General features: G+C 44.2%; 1 protein-coding gene across 1 annotated transcript in view; it reads left to right on the top strand.

Annotated features, from left to right (window-relative positions):
- The first annotated feature begins 9,937 nt into the window (after positions 1 to 9,937).
- The window catches only part of ZBTB20 (zinc finger and BTB domain containing 20), a 31,052-nt gene continuing 21,445 nt past the window's right edge, over positions 9,938 to 19,544 (top strand). Inside the window, exon 1 of the mRNA XM_064143278.1 lies at positions 9,938 to 10,121. The gene's annotated coding sequence lies outside the window, so the exon portion shown is untranslated. The remainder of the gene's footprint in view (positions 10,122 to 19,544) is intronic.

The raw sequence follows: 19,544 nt of genomic DNA, 5'->3' as shown, positions 1-19,544 counted from the left end.
TTGAGTCCAGCTATACCTGAACACCTTCCTGAACACAACTGTTAGACTATGTCTCTAAGCACCACATATAAATGTCTCTTAAACACCTCCAGGGTTTAAGTTGCCACTCCAAGTAGAGCAGCAACTCTACCACATCCCTGTTTCAGTGTCCAATGACCTTTTTAGTGAAGAATTTTTTCCCAATATCTATTCTAAGCCTCCCATAGTGCGACTTGAGGCTGCTTCCTCTCGTCTGTCTCTTGTTACCTGGGAGAAGAGGCCAGACTCCCACCTCACTCCAACCTCCTTTCAGGGATCTGTAGAGAGCAATGAGGTTTCATTTTTCACGCTGAACAAACCCAGGTCCCTCAGCTGCTCCTCAGAGGATGTGTGCTCAAGGCCCTTCACTAGCCTCATTGTCCTTCTCTGGACACACTCCATCATCTCAATGTCCTTCTTGCAGTGAGGGGCTCAAAACTGAGCGCAGTACTCAAGGTGCACCCTCACCAGTTCAGAGTACAGGGCTAGGATCACTTCCCTGGTCCTGCTGGTCACACTGTTCCTGATCCGGACCATGATGCTGTTGGCCTTCTTGGCCATCTGAGCACACTGCTGGCTCATATCCAGTCAGCTGTCAAGCAGTACCTCCGGTTTCCTCTCTGCCAAGCAACTTTCAAGCCACTCTTCCCCAAGCTTATAGCATTGCACGGGGTTGTTGTAACTGAAGTGCAGGATGTCATGAAGGGGATTTCTCTATTCCTCCCCTGTTAGGGGAAGGTGAGAAATTAATTTGAGGCGGTTTTGATTTTTTATAAAATTATTTATTAAAATTAATATTTACAAATTTACACCACCCCCAACCACTATGAAATCCAGTTTGTTGCAAGTTTATGAAAATAGCTTGCAATATATATATTTACAGGGATTGATTATTAAGTGGAAATATCAAATTATTAACAATTATTGGCAGAGAGAAATATTTCTTAGGCTTAATGCCTCTTAACCACTCTAGTGTTTGCCCAGCAAAGGCTGAAACTGTGTGTGCTCTTCAGATAGAGATAACTTATATTACAGAGGAACTGAAGCTTACTTAGGTGTGCTGCTCTTGAGTATTAATCATTAATCACCCTCCCGGGAATCTGTCTCAGCGTGTGCCCAGTACTTGGGGTCTTGGTATAGCTGGAGTCTGTCCCGGCTTGCAAGGGGAATTGTGCCCAGGTGGCCAAGAGAGCCAGTGGCATCCTGGCCTGCATCAGGAATGGTGTGGTCAGCAGGAGCAGGGAGGTCTTTCTGCCCCTGTACTCTGCACTGGTCAGACCACACCTTGAGTACTGTGTTCAGTTCTGGGCCCCCCAGTTTAGGAAGGACACTGAGATGCTTGAGCGTGTCCAGAGAAGGGCAACGAGGCTGGTGAGAGGCCTCGAGCACAAGCCCTACGAGGAGAGGCTGAGGGAGATGGGATTGTTTAGCCTGGAGAAGAGGAGGCTCAGGGGTGACCTTATTGCTGTCTACAACTACCTGAAGGGTGGTTGTGGCCAGGAGGAGGTTGCTCTCTTCTCTCAGGTGGCCAGCGCCGGAACGAGAGGACACAGCCTCAGGCTGCACCAGGGGAGATTTAGGCTCGAGGTGAGGAGAAAGTTCTTCACTGAGAGAGTCATTGGACACTGGAATGGGCTGCCCGGGGAGGTGGTGGAGTCGCCGTCCCTGGGGCAGTTCAAGGCAAGGTTGGACGTGGCACTTGGTGCCATGGTGTAGCCTTGAGCTCTGTGGTAAAGGGTTGGACTTGATGATCTGTGAGGTCTCTTCCAACCTTGGTGATACTGTGATACTGTGATAAGGGTTCTTCCAGTCTCTGGGGTAACAGTATTTCTCTAACCTTCTTTCCTGGGGTGATCTCTGCCTCGGTGCTGTGGCTTCTGGGTGCTGTGCGTGTCCAGGGATGATCAGCTGGCAGGAATTTCCCGATGCAGGAGAAGGATCGGTCCGTGTAGCTTCTGACACGGTCATGCAGTTACCAGGCTGCGTTCGTAGGTTTGCAGACAGTCTGAGGGTCTGCTGGGCCTGGGTCTTTCCAGACCTACAGGATATCTGGCAAGTAGTATTTATGCCGGGCAAGCAGGGTCTATGCTGTGCTGCAGGGAGACTTAACTCTGTAGATGAATCAAGATAGCTCTAGGCTTAGGCAGGGGGTTCTTGGCTCCCCATATATGTATGGTGCAGGCATGAATGTGCTCTGCTTCTCAAAATGCTCACAGGTAGCATGACTGCGCCTTGAGCTCAATGCATGAGGTCTGGGCCTCTGTAATGCTTGCAAGTGAGTGAGGCCTGATCCTTTGTCTAGGCCAATGCAAGCAGGTCAGTGCAGCAGGATGCTGCTGTGGATCAGAGCTGAGTCTAAATGCTCTAAGCTTCTGAACTGGTAAACAGTCTGGACCGTCTGAACAGACTGAACCTCTGGACAGGCTGAACGTCTGACCACGTGGTACTGCTGTGCACCCCTCTTTATAGGCTCTGGGCCAAGATTCGTGGCTTGTTGGACATCTAAAATGACCAATCAGGTTGGCAGTAAGCCAAACCTTGCACCAATAGGCAGTAGAGACATGCCTAGACCCTCCCAATAGGGGGTTACCTGGGCGAACCCCAGGGGTACACGGGCTAGGCGTGTGTGTGTTACACAATTTGTTTGCTGCCTCATGGGTCCTGGCAGAAAAACATGTCTGGGCATGTAGAGGCATAGGTAAGCCTCAGTTTTGGGGCTGCTGCCCCTCTACCACACAGGACCCTGCACTTGTCCTTGTTGAATGTCATACATACAGTTGGCCTCAGCCCATTGATCCAGCCTGTTCAGATCACTTTGCAGAACCTTCTTCACCTCCAGCAGATTCACACTCCTAGCTAGCTTGGTGTTATCTCCAAAGGCATTCCAAACTCTTAAAGGCATTTCAAGCTCAGAGGTACTAATTAGTTTCTACATAGCTTCTAAGTTACAACCCTTGAAATACCTGTTCTGCTTTTATATAAACCAGAAATGAGTTCATTCTGCAGCCAGGGCCCAGTTCATTGCAGGCACTGCAGCACTGTGATTTGTTTGAGACCTTGTGATGTCATGGTGTAGTGTTAAGGTGTGTGGTAAAGAAGTAATGCCCAACAGTAGTGAAACTACTGACAGAAAACAGACATTATAAGATGGCAGTGATTTAACATCTTGCTTTATGCATGAGTTGGTAAGTGTTGAAATGTACAGTTCAGTTCAGGGATGACAGTGGATGCAGTTAGCCTGATATTAGGTACAGGAGAGTGTACAGTCAAGAAAGAAGAGAGTGTCTACTATTGCAAGTGTATATATAACACAGTACATGTAAGGGAATGCTGAAAGGGAATACCAACCAAAAAGTACCTAGGCATAGCACAGAAAAAAATAGAAACAGAGTAGTTAAGATGTTTAGAAACGGACTGGATAAATCTCTTCTAAATCAGTAGCAAATATGAATTCTGCAGTGACCCTCAAGACTCAGACTAGCATCTTTTCTGTCCCAAATGTCTGTGAATCTGTGCATCAGGTCCATACACAGAAGTGCCATCTCCTTAGTATATTGGCCTTCTGCGGTATTTCACAAGAGACAAAGAGGATGATGGCCCTTTGGTCATTTTAAGAATGAGTAGAGTATCTGGAAAGACTTGTAATGCACCACAGGTGTGTGTGTATGTAGGCGCTCAGAGATAAGTAGAGATCAGACTGGAGCCCCTTGCTCCAAGAGCACATTCACAAGTCTTTTGCAAATAAGTTCCAACTTCTATTGATCTTACTGATGTTTAAATAGCAAGTTTCTTGTTTCCAGGATTAATCTGTAGAGAAGAACATAATCACTTGAAATAAAACAGCAAGGTAGGCTGACCTTTCCTACTGAAATAATCACACGGAACTGCCAATCAGTGATGTCCAGGGATGGAAATAGCTATAATTTGGGAAGATTCTACAAACAATATTTATGACTTGTTTCATTCTTGGTCCTGTTCCTGTGCTGTCAGGGTTTTGGCATAGCTATGTGTGCTAGTTTGAAGCTAGCTAGGATGTTTTGGTGAGAAGAACAAGTCATACCCTTCCACACTTAGAACGTCCTTTTTACCTTCTGGAACACGGAGATAATAATATTGTGGAGCTTGCTGATGGAAGTGTTCATAGAAAAAGTCTACAATGAGGAAAAAATAGGTTGGAAGAGTCCTTTGGAGGTCTGTGGTCCAATTCCCTGCTTAGAGCAGGGCTGATTTCCAAGATGGATTAGGTTACTCAGGGCCTTATTCAATTAAGTTTTGAAAATCTCCAAGGATGGAGATGCCACACTTGATCCAGCACTTAGCAGCTCTTCCTGTGAAGACTGCAGCAGTAATAAAAGTAGACTGTGTAAATGAATGTAAGAATATTGCATTAGAATATATAGGTGAATATCATAGAAATGGGAGCTTTCTACATGGGTAATAAGGTAGAACAAAAGAATAGCAATATACTTATACCAACAGCAGGATTTTTCTGGCTTTGCCCATTGTTCCATGGTGGCAACAGCAGCCAGACATTGCAGATTGGAGAAGAATCTGTTTTGGGTCTCTTAAAAGGTAGTTTTGATCACAGTGTCCCCAGGATTTTTCTTTTCTGAAGTTTTCTGTGGATCCTTAGCTGACTAGGCTGTTTCCCTTACTCAACCTTCCTCATGTGGAAGCCTGCATTCCTTTGAGGTAATAATGAAACACAGGGCCTGTCTAAACAGTGTAGAAGAAATGAACTGCTGTGAAGTGGCATCACCTCTAGTGACAGCACCATTGCTTCTCTTCCCATCCTAATAAGCACAGTCACCAAGCTGCGATGACACAAGAGCATCTTGGTAACATAGTGTCAGTCTTAAGAGCAAAGTAGGAAATAAATAGGCTTAGAAAGGAGGAAGCAGGAGGTACTGTGCACAACCTTGCCAGTGTCACAACCTGTTGCTAAAGTATTTTTTAACCTGTCCCTCTAATGAGTTTTGAAAGCCTAGGAGGCACATGTGGATTCAGCCACACAATGAAGCATCACTCATTGCTTGGTCTAACAACACAACTGTGGCTGCTCTAGCAGCCAACAAGTTCTGCTTACTCAGAGCCCCTAACAATAGCATCCTACCCAGGGAAAGTGGCTTTATGTGTGAGCAGAGCTGGAGTCAGAGACTTCCATGTGTGTCACAATGAAAACAATGCTTAAATACAGTGATTTAGCTTCCAAGTGCCACCTGGAGTCTAATCTTACATGCATCCTTCACTGCCTGGCCAAAAAGTACTGTTATCTGAAAGCTTCATGGGTAGCAATGCTGTAAAAACCCACTGTTTTACACAAGGGTTCCCCACAGCCCCCAGCATGCGCTGGCTGCAACATGGTAAAATCATGGGATCTGGAAATTATGCTTATGTAGGTGTGCCAGAATTTGTACGTCAATGATCAATGCAGACTGTTACAAATACAACATAGAATCATAGAATGGTAGGGGTTAGGAAGGACCACTGGAGAAAGTATAGTCCAACCCCCGTGTATGCAGCCCACATGCTTTAAAATGTGTGTGCCCATGCACAAGCTGTGTGTCACATGCATCCTTGTCTACATAGCAAGAGATGGATCCTGATGACAGAACAGGGAACAGACGGGAGGATGCCTATAGCTCGGAGTGATGAGATGCTCTGTTTACTCTTGAAGCTAAAACATAAGCTTCTGGTTTAAGATTTTCCTTCTCTTTAAAATAGAGTAAATCATAGAATCAACCAAGTTGGAAGAGACCTCCAAGATCATCCAGTCCAACCTAGCACCCAGCCCTAGCCAATCAACTAGACCATGGCACTAAATGCCTCATCCAGTCTTTTCTTGAACACCTCCAGGGACGGTGACTCCACCACCTCCCTGGGCAGCCCATTCCAATGCCAATCACTCTCTCTGCCAACAACTTCCTCCTAACATCCAGCCTATACTTTCCGCGGCACAACTTGAGACTGTGTCCCCTTGCTCTGTTGCTGGCTGTCTGGCAGAAGAGACCAACCCCCACCTTGCTACAATGTCCCTTCAGGTAGTTGTAGACAGCAATGAGGTCACCCCTGAGTGTCTTCTTCTCCAGGCTAAACAACCCCAGCTCCCTCAGCCTCTCCTCATAGGGTTTGTGTTCCAGACCCCTCACCAGCTTTGTCGCCCTTCTCTGGACACGTTCCAGCACCTCAACATCTCTCTCGAATTGAGGGTCAGCCCTTAACTGCACCTCCACACCTTTGAGTAGGGTGACAAAATCAGAGAATCACAGAACTTTAGAGGTTGGAATGGACCCCAGAGATCATTGAGTCCGACCTCCCTGCCAAGGCAGGATCCCCTAGGGTAGTTCGCTCAGGAATGCATCCAGGCAGGTTTGGAAGGTCTCCAGAGAAGAAGACTCCACAACCTCCCTGGGCAGCCTGTTCCAGTGCTCTGTCACTCTCAATGTAAAGAAGTTTCTCTTCAGGCTGAGGTGAAACCCTCTATGATCCAATTTCTAGTCGTTGCTCTTTGTCTTAGTCATTAGATCAGGTCAGACTTTAGCCCAGTGTATTTTAAGGCTATTGGTTATCTGTGTGGGGAATACAGCAATGGTGCCATCTGCCCATCTGGTTTGCCAGCTTTTATCCCTGATAATCCAAAACACATCAGATATGCCTGTGGCTGTGGGGGTATCAGCGTGACCCTCCACTGGCAGTGGTTCACCTGCAGTGTGCAGCTGCCCTGCAGCACCCCAGGGCCTGGGACAGAGCACATTTCGTTGAGTTTTTGCCGGTTTAAGGCATCCCCTCAGTGCCAGGCAGCCCAAGGCAGGTGCGAGTGGCTAACTGGGTCCAGCACCTCCTAAGCGTCCTTTGAGGAAGGAGGGGACAGGAAGATTTGTTTTATTTCTCTTTTCTTCCCGTTGAACGTAATTATATTAGAATGACAGTTGTTTATTCCCTCTGCTCCCGGCTGTTTCACGTTTTCACCCCGGAGGCAGCTTCACTCGGGCGCCGTGGGCAGCAGGCCGGGCCCCGCCTGAGGTCGAGTCTGGCCGGGCCCAGGCGGCTGCTGCCCCCCGACGGCAGCCGCCGGGAATGGCGTCGGATCCCGGCCCTGCCCCGGCCGGGCGTGCCGCCCTTATGTAATGGCTTTATGTAAGCGAGAAATGGGGCTCTGCTTCGGCTTGTCCTTCGCACCCCCCTGGGGATGGGGATTTTCTTGCTGTGAGAGGCCTGTCAGGTCTTCAGAACTCAGGTTTGGGTGTGTCAGCTGCACGCCGTCCTAGGTGGGATACAGAGCAGCAGGTCCCTCGGTACTAATGCAGACCGGAGAGTGATGAGACCGAGAGCAGCCTTGTACAAAAGGACTTGGACTCGGCGTGCTAGTGGATGAGAAGCTGAACATGAGCCAGCAGCGTGCACTTGCAGCCCACAAAGCCAAACGCATCCTGGGCTGCAGCAAAAGGAGCGTGGCCAGAGAGGTGATTCTGCCGCTCGGCTCTGGTGAGGTTTCTGGAGCCTTCAACACAGGGGGGACATGGGCCTGCTGGAGCAGGTCCAGAGGGGGGCCACAAAGATGACACTCTGCGAGAGCTAGGGTTGTCCAGCCTAGAGAAAAGGCAGCCCCAGGGAGAGTTTATAGCAGCATTTCGGTATCTGAAGGGCACTTAGGAGAAAGCTGGGGAGAGACTGTGTAGAAGCACATCTAGCAATAGGACATGGGACTGATACAGGAATTTAGAGTATAAAGTGATTTAGTATGTTAGAACAATAGAAGGAACTTTGCCGGTCAAGCAGGGGTATTGTGAAAGGGGTCAAAGGACAAAAAGGTGTAGTAAGATTGTGTAGCAGAAGTACACAAAAAGAAGCCAGGCAGCATATCATGCAAACCGCCCCCACTACTGATTGGATGAGCTGATACCAAGGTCGGGATAACCTCCAGATGCGGGGAAACAACCTAAGTAAGCATATCATATCATAGTATCATAGTATCATCAGGGTTGGGTCAAAGAAAATGTGAAGAGGAAGACTTCATCGCCAAAGAAACCACCCGAAGACCAATACCGGGAGGCAGAGAATGGTATAACAGGTCTTGGGCAATCCTATGGATGTGTAAATCATTTACAGGAAATCCCTCCCCAAATCTGGGAGGAAACTATAAATATGCATGGCAGAAATTGGAAGGTACACAGGTGCTTTGGGAGTGATTCCCCCTGCGCCCAGTGCTGCAATAAAGCATGTAAATAGAGAATCTCCTGTGAGATTTTTTCTATCCTCTTTTGTAGCTCGAGACAACTGTTTTAAGTTAGACCGGGGTGGATTTAAATTGGACGTTAGGAAGAAGACCTTAGCAGTGAGGGTAGTGAAATACTGAAACAGATTGTCCAGAGATCATAGAATCATTGAATCAACCAGGTTGGAAGAGACTTCCAAGATCATCCAGTCCAACCTAGCACCCAGCCCTATCCAGTCAACTAGACCGTGGCACTAAGTGCCTCAGCCAGGCTTTTCTTGAACACCTCCAAGAACGGTGACTCCACCACCTCCCTGGTGGAGGTCCCATCCCTGGAGACATTCAAGATCAAACTTGATAGGGCCCTGAACAACCTGGTCTAGTTAAAGATGTCCCTGCTTACTGAGGTGGGGTTGGACAAGATGACCTTTAAGGGTCCTTTCCAACCCAATACATTCTGTGGTTCTGTGAGGATAAAAGGAGCTTCTACCTTAGCTTCTCAGGAGAAAAGCCTGTACCTGTTGAGAAGGGCACTGCCAGGAAATGGGGAGCCAGGACCATGTGCATGAGGTCTGGGTGGGTGCAGGGCAAGGCTGCCTTGGTGCCAGCAGACCCTCCATATTCTCTGGGACCACCTTCACTGGGCCAGACATTGTGCTGAAACCATGGTCGTCTGGCAGCACAAGGTGCTGCCTCCAGAAAGTCGTGTTCCAGTGTAACTGGCCACTGCTCATGCTTGAGGTGCCAGCAGGAGATGACAGCATTTTATTTGAATGGGTCTGGCATCTCTGGCTTTTGGAGCACTCTCAAAAGCATGGCCATAGTTCCCTCCAGCACACAGTGGATGTTTACCCGGGCAGCAGCATCCCCAGCCTGAGCTGGCTGGGCAGCTACCTGCCTCCAGGAGCAGAGGAGGGAGTGCCTTCACCTGTAAAATGCAGAGGGGACAGTGAGATGTGAGTGCTCGCTTCCCTGTACAGAGCATTCACAGCCCGAATCAAAGCCTGCTACTTCTCTTTGTGCCTTAGTTTCTCCATCTGTGAAACAAAAAGGGCTGATTAACCACCTGCATAATGTTCCACCAAGGTTTAATTTCTAGCATGTCAGAATTCTCAAAGATCCTGGGTGGAGGGACGAATAGGTTGAGGGTCTGCATGCACTCTACTTACAGCTTCTTGTTTCAGTGTCCAGATCTTCATGCTTTACTTATATGATCTCTGCATCTCAAAGTTAATCCAGTGCTTTTCCTTATAAAAGAAGCCTCTGCACTGATTTGCTTTGAGCTGGAAACTTGCATACTTGTTTGCTTTTCAGACAGTTCTGTTACATTTCTGTATAGGTCTCTCTATTCAGAATGCTACAGCCGTGGTTAACATTTGTCAAACGGAGCTCCAACTGTCTAAACTGCTGGGACGAGTTTCATTTTATATGTCGTCAGTAGGGGCAGAATGAAGAGCTTCATGCTTGGCCTGTTTGCTGCGCACAGTCTCAGGGCCATTGCATCAGAGTCAAAACAAGGAGCAGCTTGTTTCCAAACAAGAATCATGGAGGAAAGTCTTCTCTGCCCCTTTCCCTGTAAGGGAAAAGAGAGGAGAGAGCAGGGTGGTGAGGGGGAAGAAAGTTATCTTTAACAGATTCTAAAAATGCCTTTTCCCAAATATGCAGTCAGTCCCTTCAAAGGTCTCTTTGTTTATTTTCAGGAAGAAACCCAAGACAGCTGAAAACCAGAAGGCGTCTGAGGAGAATGAGATTACTCAGACGGGTGCATGCAGCGCCAAGCCAGGCCTTCCCTGCCTGAACCTTGAAGCTGTTCCGTCTTCGGGCCCGGCCCTCATCCACTCACCACATTCACCAACAAACCTGCACGCACACACAGGGTCATCTGATTGTGAGTACACCAACATGCTGCTGCTGCCTTGCGTCAGGGGTCTTGAAAACAAGATCCTTATTGTGGGCCGAATTTTCCAGTTGGGTGCTCTTTTCCTAATGGCACGAGCAGGACTTCCTCGGGGCTTACCTTTTTCCTTCTTTAGTAATTACCAGCGAAACACAGTGGTTTGTTTTAATGTGGTGGTAATACAATCAGCCAGAGGAAGCTGAGAGCATGATGTTGGGTCAGGTTGCTGCTTCTTTTGAATGAAAGAGGGAAGACCCCTCAAGCATGCCTCTTTCTAACTAGAGCTGTAATTACTCTTCTCCAGGTTGTCACATGCTTCTTGTTACCCAAGCATATCTACTGGCTGGGGATTTTCAGCCTGTGCTTTTTTGTCATGGAAGAAAGCAAGTATCTGGCTCTGAAACCCAGGATTTCCACAAAGAAGAGGGAGAATGTTTTGTAGGGAGGATCAGTCTGTGAGACACTGGAAATTGTTGTAGACCCGTGGGGTTGTACCAGTGTAAGGCCCTTGTTTTGAGTGCCCTTACTTTCAGATTACTCAGCATGGGCTAACTGGCCTTTTAAAAATGTTCTCTTCCATTTTGCCAAAAACCACAAAAGTAAGGGAGGGAATGATTAAAAGTGGATTTTGGAAAGTCAGAATTTGCCCTGTCACCTCTTCAAAACATTGTCATTTCACAGTGGTCCCTGCCTGGAAAACTCTTGGGCAAGACTGTGCTGCAATATGAGCTTCATCACTCTCTAGTTTTAGAATATATAGTTTACCTTTTCTGTGGTGCTTTTAGGATGTTGTAAAACTTACAAGGTGGGGAAAAAGGCCAAAGAAAGATAATGACACCAGGTTTCAAGAGCTCAGAAGCCAACTATACTTTGCAAAGGCCTATAAACAAAAGTAAATCAGGGCATGACCAAAAAAAAAATCAGATTAGAAGCATGTATATGATTTTTTTTTTTTTTTTTCATTTAAAATCCTGCCTCAGGGCCAAACTTGGAAGCAATGGGTTATAGGGATCTTCACTATCAAAATCAGTTTAGCTGCAATTCATTCTTGTTGGCTTCTGACTCCATTCATTATGAGCTTCTTCTAGAGATCTTGATTTTTAACAGAGCTGGCAAACATTGGGGAGACTTCCCTAAATCTCACCTGGCGATGTGAGGAAAAGAAAGATGTGAAACAACTGCACAGCAGGCAGCATGCAATTTACCATATACAAGTATTCTCTTCAAATTGGAGATGTCAGGCTCTTTGTTAAAACTGGGGTACAGTTTTGTCTCAAAGTGTTTTCTGAAAACAAAAAGCTTGTGAAAAGACGCAAAAAACTGAGCAGAGCAACAAGAAAAAAAAATCCTTATTTTCAAACAAAGAATCTCTTTATCCCATTCACAAAGATGAAAGACTTCATCAGTAAATGGGATTTGAAACCTCACACTGATGTTTTTTGACAGTACAAATGGAAACCCATGAAAGCAACCTTAGGACAGAGGCCAGCAGGGATTGTAATGTTCCTGGAAAATGAACTCCTGGTTTTGCTATCTGAGGTGGCCAAGTTCTGGGGTGAGGAATATTGGCAGAGGTCAGTAGACAGTATTTTAGACCCCAAAGTTTTTAATGTTCCCAAATCACCTTCCATTCTTGCTAAATTCTCAGTGTCATTGTGAATAAACTGCAAACCCAAGTTAGATTCTCTGGTCACACTGAACTTGTTTGAGTTTTGGGTTGGGGTTTGTTTGGTTTGTTTTTTTGGGTTTTGTTTGTTTCCCAGAGAAGAAGCTTAATAATACTTTTGACATTAATATTGTCCTCTCTCAAGAACTACTGAAATTTAGTTCTCAAAATACAGTTAGACTCATTCAAAAACTCAAGAAATATTAAGAGATCCTGTGGTGTTCATCTCTGTTAGTTGATCCCACATGCTTTGAAACCAATAGTCAAAGCTCCATTCTTTATGATGGGTTATAACCTTTGTCAACCTGTATTTGTTCAGGGTGGTATGCATATAATTAATGTTTTGGCAATGCCAGTTTCTCACATGAACTAAAGATGAGGCATTTACTATAGCTATATCCTGTGTTCTGTGGTTGTTGATTATTTTAGTACTGTCTCAATCCTTAATGCTGGAATACAAGAGATTAATATTTGTGGCTCCAAACATTTTAAACCAGGCTTCTCTGTCATTACAAGCTTCTTGTCTTTACCTCTTACTTTTCCTGCTTTTTTGACTGATTCTTTCCCCTCACCCTACAATCCTTCTCCTCTTCTTCCCCTCAGAGCCACATTGTGACATCTTTCTTCCTCTCAACTTTTGGACCTGTGACAATGCTTTATTTCTTTGGGCCAACAGCCCTTGCTTTCGTTATCTCTGACTCCTAGACACTACAGCATTGCTTCACCTCCTTTGCCCAGACTACTACACTACCTCTGCTCCTGCAACTGGGCAGATCCATGTGAGTTTTCTAGTGGGTGGTAAATAATTTTAGAATACTAAAAAGTTAGGATTAGGCAGGAAGTTTGAGGGGATTTTTGGTTGAAAATATCAGAAACACCCAGAGTCAGTGTGGTAGAGGATATCATCAGTTCTTGGAAAAATGCATTGATGTACAAATGATGCCATAAACCCTCATTCATGTGTGTGGAAAAAAGACTTGGATTTTATTGGCCACCTATTCAAATCAGTTCAGAATCTTCACTGACCATTTTGCATGCACAGTCACTAGTGCTTGGCAGAAAACACCATGTATTTATTTGAGATATATTCAGAAGCCAATCTGCTTCTCCTATGAGGAGAGGCTGAGGAAGCTGGGATTGTTTAGCCTGGAGAAGAGGAGACTCAGGGCAGACCTCATCACTGCCTACAACTACCTGAAGGGAGATTGTAGCCAGGTAGGGATTGGTCTTTTCTCCCAGGCAACCAGCACAGAACAAGGGGACAGAGTCTCAAGTTGTGCTGGGGGAGGTCTAGACTGGATGTTAGGAGGAAGTTCTTGCCAGAGAGACTGATTGGCATTGGAACGGGCTGCCCAGGGAGGTGGTGGAGTCACCGTCTCTGGAGGTGTTGAAGCAAAGCCTGGCTGAGGCACTTAGTGCCGTGGTCTAGTTGATTGGTCAGGGCTGAGTGCTAGGTTAGACTGGATAATCTTGGAGGTCTCTTCCAACCTGGTTGATTCTACAGCAGAAAGCAATTCTATTTTAAAAAAAATCAGGGTGTTTTTAGAATTCTTCAGAACAAAACACTTTTTCCAAGTATAGGGGAAAAAAACCCAACACCTCTGTGATAGCCATCTGATCCTCAGCTGTTAAAGGCAGCTGTGAAAAAAGCCTGTCTGAATGTCAGTCTTAATGAAATGAGTACATAGCAAAGAAATATGAGTAAAGATATATGTGATGCACAACTTAATTTAGTGCTTTGTTCTATGGTGTAGTATATTCCAAGTGCTGTTTCTGGTGCCACTTATAATCTAGGAAACTGTATTCCTCCTGATCCTTATGGGTCTGGATTTGAACATTGTGATCTATTTCCAGTGCAGGTGACTTCTTGAAGCAAAGGCCAATTCCCTTCACTTTCAGTCTTGGGGAATGCTAGCTCATGCTAGCATAGTTTCATGCAGTGCAATCAGAGAAGCAAGTAAGAAAAAGAGGTGCTTCCTGAGGTAACTGTTTTCATGTGGGGCTTGGCAGATACCAAGCACCACGTTGAATTAATTTGGAATTAAGTCATAGAATGATCGGATAGAGCTCCAAATGATTTACACCTCTAGCTACTCAGCTGTCACAAACAGATGCAGGTGCATACCCAGAAGAAAGCTGTTGGTGTGAAAAGCTATGAGTACAAGCATGGAGGCACAGGTTCTGGAAAACTTAATGAAGAAGCAAAGGATAGCCTATAAGATTGCTACTATTTGCAGTTTTCCACATACTTTCTTGCTCGTGGGTAGAGAATACATAAAGTCCTACTTTGAAGGCTGACCTGCCTCAGGTAAAGCTTCTAAAGATTTTGCTGAGAGGGAATGCCTCAGGACTTGGCTGTGTTTAAAGTGATTTGGTTTGTATAGGCCACTTAGTTCAGGAGCCCTTCAGAAAGCATCTATAACTATATATGTCTTGCAAGTGCCAAGAGATAAGATCGTTTTGGCAGAAACTTTCACGAGTTCTCAAAGATACAACTAAGACAAAAACTTCATTCAAGCTCTGATGTATGCATCTTAACAGATGTGTTCAAACTCAAAGGAATCCCACGGGAACAGTGCAACTGAATCTCTTTGTCTCTATTGATAGTTAAAAAAGTTATTCTTAGACATTGGATGGTCCATCTGTGTAGGAATTTGTTACAGACAAAGAAAAAGCAACAATTTTGCAAGGAGTTTCCAGGGGACTGAGGAGCAGGTTGGATGACCATTGGAAGAATTGCTGAAGCAGTATTTTTTTTATTTTAGAGAACATGGAATTCTTGCAGAGACCTGAAATTCTGGTAAGGAATGAAAGCTGAGAAGGGAAGTGAAGCATGGATAATTCTTGAAAAACCCATGGCATAATAACTGGCAAGATGTTGAGGTGGGGGAGGACTTGGTAAAGTTACATTTCATCAAGGGACAAGAGATGTTTTATGCATTAAAAGAATGCATAAAACAAATACTGTTGATGGTGGAGCACATCTGCACTCTTTGTCCAGTGTGCACAAACAAGGTGGCTCACTTGTCCAATTCCATCATTTTGTAGCTTTCACAGGGTGGTAATCTTAAGGCAGTCTGTTTTGTTTTCCTCCTTCTAAGTTCTGATCTTTGTAGCCTGATTGCCTTCCAGCATAATGGGGAAAGGAGTAGAGAGACCCTCACAAGGTTTTTGAACTCCACAGAGCATTCAGAGTGGATGTGGCAACTCTGGATTTTCATTTTCTTGAGCAGTTAGAGGGACTCACTGTTCCTGTCCCATGAATCACTAAGTTTCATTTGCCTGGGGATAATATAGAGGCTTGATGGGTCTAAAGGTGGTTTGGCTTCATCTTTATGGTATAGGCTTCCTGTGTTTGTCTCTGAGGTTCCGTGGCTGGAAGAGAATGGTTACATGCCATTATGGTCTTCCCTCTGCCTATGGAAATTTGTGTCTGTGACTCCTTAGGAACTGCTCTGGAGATTTCAGATGATCTTCACTCTGAAAAAGGAATAGAGTTCTGATTCTATCAGCTTCCTTGTCTTCAGAGGCAGGCAGTGTGTCAATAGTAATTTCATCTGTATTTTTGCTCTGTATTGAATCTGTATTTTATGGTGTGAGTTAGCTAAAGCTGAATATTTTAAGGTTGTTTTTGGTGACCTAAGAAATTTGTATGTATAAGTATCTATTTTAGATGATGTAGCAGTCATAATCATAGAATGGTTTGGGCTGGAAGGGACCTCCAAAGGTCATCTAGTCTAACCCCCCTGCAGTGAGCAGGGACATCTTCCATTAGATCAGGTTGCCCAGAGCCCTGTCAACCCTGACTTTGGAGAGCATTAAGGATGGGGCCTCAACCACCTCCTTGGGCAACCTGTCCACTACCCTCATGGTAGCAAACTTCCTCCTAACATCCAACTCTTCTTCTACTCTTCTCTGATTTAAAACCATTGCCTATGTAATGGGCAATGGCAAACAGTCTTTGTAAACAGTCCCTTTCTAGTCTTCTTGTAGGCCCCCTTCAGATACTGGAAAGGTGTTATTAGGTCTCTGTAGAGCCTTTCCTTCTGCAGGCTAAACAACCCCAGGTCCTCAGCCTGTCCTTGTAGGAGAGGTGTTCCAGCCCCCTGATGATTTTTGTGGCACGTCTGTGGACCCACTCCATCAGGCCCCTGTCCTTCTTCCGTTGAGAGCACCAAATTACACCAATCTTTTCTGTAGCAAGCTACACTGAATGCAAAGAAACTCATAGCTCTCAAATACTGATGTCACAAGGTTTAATTATACTTGCAGAACATTTGAAATCTTGTTTATAAATGCTTCTCTTTTTAAGAGTCTTAAGTGATTTCTGTGGCCAGTAGGTTTCCATTTCATTTAATTGGTAAGATTATCAAATAAATACCAGCCAGGGGTGATGTGTATCTTCATAGAAAAATATGTATGTTGCTTGAATTGTATCGAGGTTGAGGTAGGTACAGGTATGTGAAACTGTAAACTGATCTCATCCTGCCTCTGTTGAAAAAGACATCAGATAACACTGAAGATTTGGCAGTGTGAAATACTGTATCACTTACAGGAACTGGTCTCTATATTCCTAATCAGCACACTAAGTGAGTTTTGTCAGGTTGGTCTCTCGGGCTTTTCTTCTCCTGAGGAATGTCTAATAGCATATGGTACTTCAGTTTTGAAGTCAGTATGTTTTCAGAAGCAATTGTGTGACTTTGGAGCCTAAGTTTCACTGATGCATAAATCACAGTTATAATGCATAGATGCTTTGAAACTTTGCTTAATTATCCTAAATGTTGATTCCCTTTACTTAATGACCTTCTGATATTGGCTTGATGCTAGGTTGTCAGTTCTTGTGCTATTCTTAATGCACATTTAGAGAACTCTCAGTGATAGCATGCATCATTTCAGCTTTGGTTTAAAATGGCCATGACAATTTCCTGGCTTATCTTAAGATATGTCCCCAGAGTATCTATTCTTCCTAAGCACCAGGGAAAAGGATAAAAAGTTTTAGTGCTGTTTACAATTACAATAGCTTCTTGTCTTAATATTTTGAGCTAACCTAAGTTGATAATTCTGTGATATTTCTCTCTGTAAGTCACGCTGCAGCCACTGAGATGTACAGTATCTGCAGTCTGTTTCTGAGTTTACCTCATGTCTTCAGAGTTTTCCCCACAGAGATTTTTATTGCCATTCTTCAGGTCATGATTCCTCTAGTAAATCCTTCCTTTACACGTTGAATGAGTGTTTCAACTGTTTCACTCATTTGTGAGTGACTAATGAGTACTGCACACAACTGTTAAATGTATTAAGATGTTCTAGTGCTCTTTAGTTGTTCTGGATTATTTTCATTGCTTTTGTATGGAGTTGCATTTTTTCAACACCACTCTCCAGAACAATGCTTTCCTTTTCTCCCTCTTCAGCTAGCTTACCTTCTCTCATCATCCTCTATTATGAAAATTAAAGCAGTGAAGTTAGTTTCACTGTGGAATTTCTGCAACCTTTTTACTGCTTTCATAGATCAGTAGTCTACTTAACTCACCGAAGTTTACTACTTAATCTATCGATCCACATAATCTGCATCACTGCTTAGGTACAGGTCACTGCCTTGCAAGCTTTCTTTATCTGATCGTTTAAACCATTTTTTTATCACAGTATTTGTCTTTGTACCCTTAGTGGTTTTATTTTTTTCTTTAAATATCCTCTTGAAGCTACCTAATCTTTGAGTTTCATCTAGCCTGCTACAGCGTATGCTCAGCTCTAGTAGTATCACTTGGACATGATTTCTGTGTTTTGGAAGGGTATATTTTCAGCTCTAGTGAACTCCTATACCTTGTTATTTAACCATTGTAGCATTTTCTACTTCATTACTTTTGTTGTTGTTAAGGCATATGCATAGGGACTCTAATAAAGTATTATTTAATGCCACCTCCCTGCTGATCTTATGGATTTCAATTCCTTATTTTTTTCTTTCAGACTCTTTCTGACTAAATTCCTCTTTTTTTTTTTAATGTTTTAATAGTTGTTCCTCCTGAAGTTGCATATACCAAAACTGCCACTTTCTATGCTCTCCTTGAAAGATGTCAAACATAATCATGCCAATCATTGTTACTTCATGTCCTAACAACGCATGCTGCGGCTGTCACCTCCTCTGTCCTAATCCAGTGAGAAGACTAAACCAAATGTACCATTTCCCTGATATGGTCTGCAGAGGGACACTTCATGTAGTGGAGTCCAGTGTTTGACAGGTGACTCTTTCTAGAAGGAAACTAAAGCATCTACATGTCCTTTTGTCCTACTTGGGGTTATTAAAACTCTGCATAACTCAATTATGACTAATATCAAAATATGAAATAGGAATATTAATTCCTTTCTTGGATAATCCTTTGTGTACTATAGGGAGGCACCTTCCATGCTTGAGCAACATTGACTGGTGCATTAATTGCCTGGTGTGTTGCAACTGTGCAACTCCAGAGTCAGAGATGTGAAAATAGACTTGGTCACCTTCTGTTCCTTTTCAGCACTGTAATCTGTCTGGCACTGGATCTTTTTGCCCCTTTCACTAAGCTTCCATAGCCACTTTCTCCTCTTTTCTGATGTTTATCTGTGCTAGAGTAGCCGTGTGATCTTTGCATTGGGATCCCACACAACAACTTCAGAACAAGGTAAGGTCAGGGCAGTATTCGAATGAAAGAAAACCAAAACAATTATTGTATTGTTCTCAGCTGAACAAAGAGAATTCTTTTCTCAGAATACTTCTGAAGTGAAGCCTTAATGTGGTACTGAGAGAGAACCTGAAACATAAAACCATCATACTGTTTAATAACACCTACTAATGTTTATGAGGTGTGCTAGGGGATGTTGTGGGGGAAAAATAATTGCATTTCCACAAGAAATGTGGTGTTTGATCTACTCCATGGATCAACTGAAGTTCAGTTGTAAGCCATCAGAGTGCCACTAAACGCCTTCATTTGCATCAGGGTATTTGCCTCGCAGCCTGATGCGTGGCGGACCACAGCGCTGTGTTCTGCCTGGCACTGTGTGTTTGGATTCCTGAGGATGCCAATTATTACTGTTTCTAGAGGGAATGTGATTGCTCCATCTTTTCATTTATGTTTTCTGTGACTCCTTTTTGTTGTCCATGGAACGATTTGGAAGGCTAAAGAGATCTAGTCTTAGGCATCTACCATTCAAGAACCAGGAATACAAAGAGAATTCGAGATCTCTAGTTAATCTGTCAGCCCAAATAGCTCTTTGACGAATTAACCCTGCCTATATGGGGGGAAAAAAATCGGTGAAAACATCCTAGGACCCTTACTTGGTTCTAGCTTTGTTGTGTTAAACATTGAAAGGATCTCTGCCCAGCTGGGATGCACAATGTATACTCTGTATCAATCTGTGACATGTGGTGAAGTGCTGCTTCTTGAAAGCCCACCAGAGAGAAGTAGTATAAATTAAGAGTAATCTCACAACAGCGATTTTTGAGTTCTTAACCAGTGAAAATGTGAAGTGTAGCAATATTGTGCATCTATTAAAAAATCTTGAAAGGCTCTTTATAACTAGATGATAGGAGTGATAACGTGTAATTTATTGATGCTACACAGATAGATAAAAAACCACAAAGTAGCAATTTTTGTGTGAAAAGGGGTATGACAGAGGAAATAAAAACAGAGTGAGGGACTTCCCCACAGCTTCATGCCCATGTGTGCAACCATGTCAGCTTTAACAGAAATACCTTGTGCTTTGATCCTGTGCAGTGTTCT

This window comes from Pogoniulus pusillus, chromosome 5, assembly GCF_015220805.1.
Source record: "Pogoniulus pusillus isolate bPogPus1 chromosome 5, bPogPus1.pri, whole genome shotgun sequence".
NCBI lineage: Eukaryota > Metazoa > Chordata > Aves > Piciformes > Lybiidae > Pogoniulus > Pogoniulus pusillus.
Note: the sequence above shows the minus strand (reverse complement) of the source record. Positions and strands in the feature narration are given on the sequence as shown.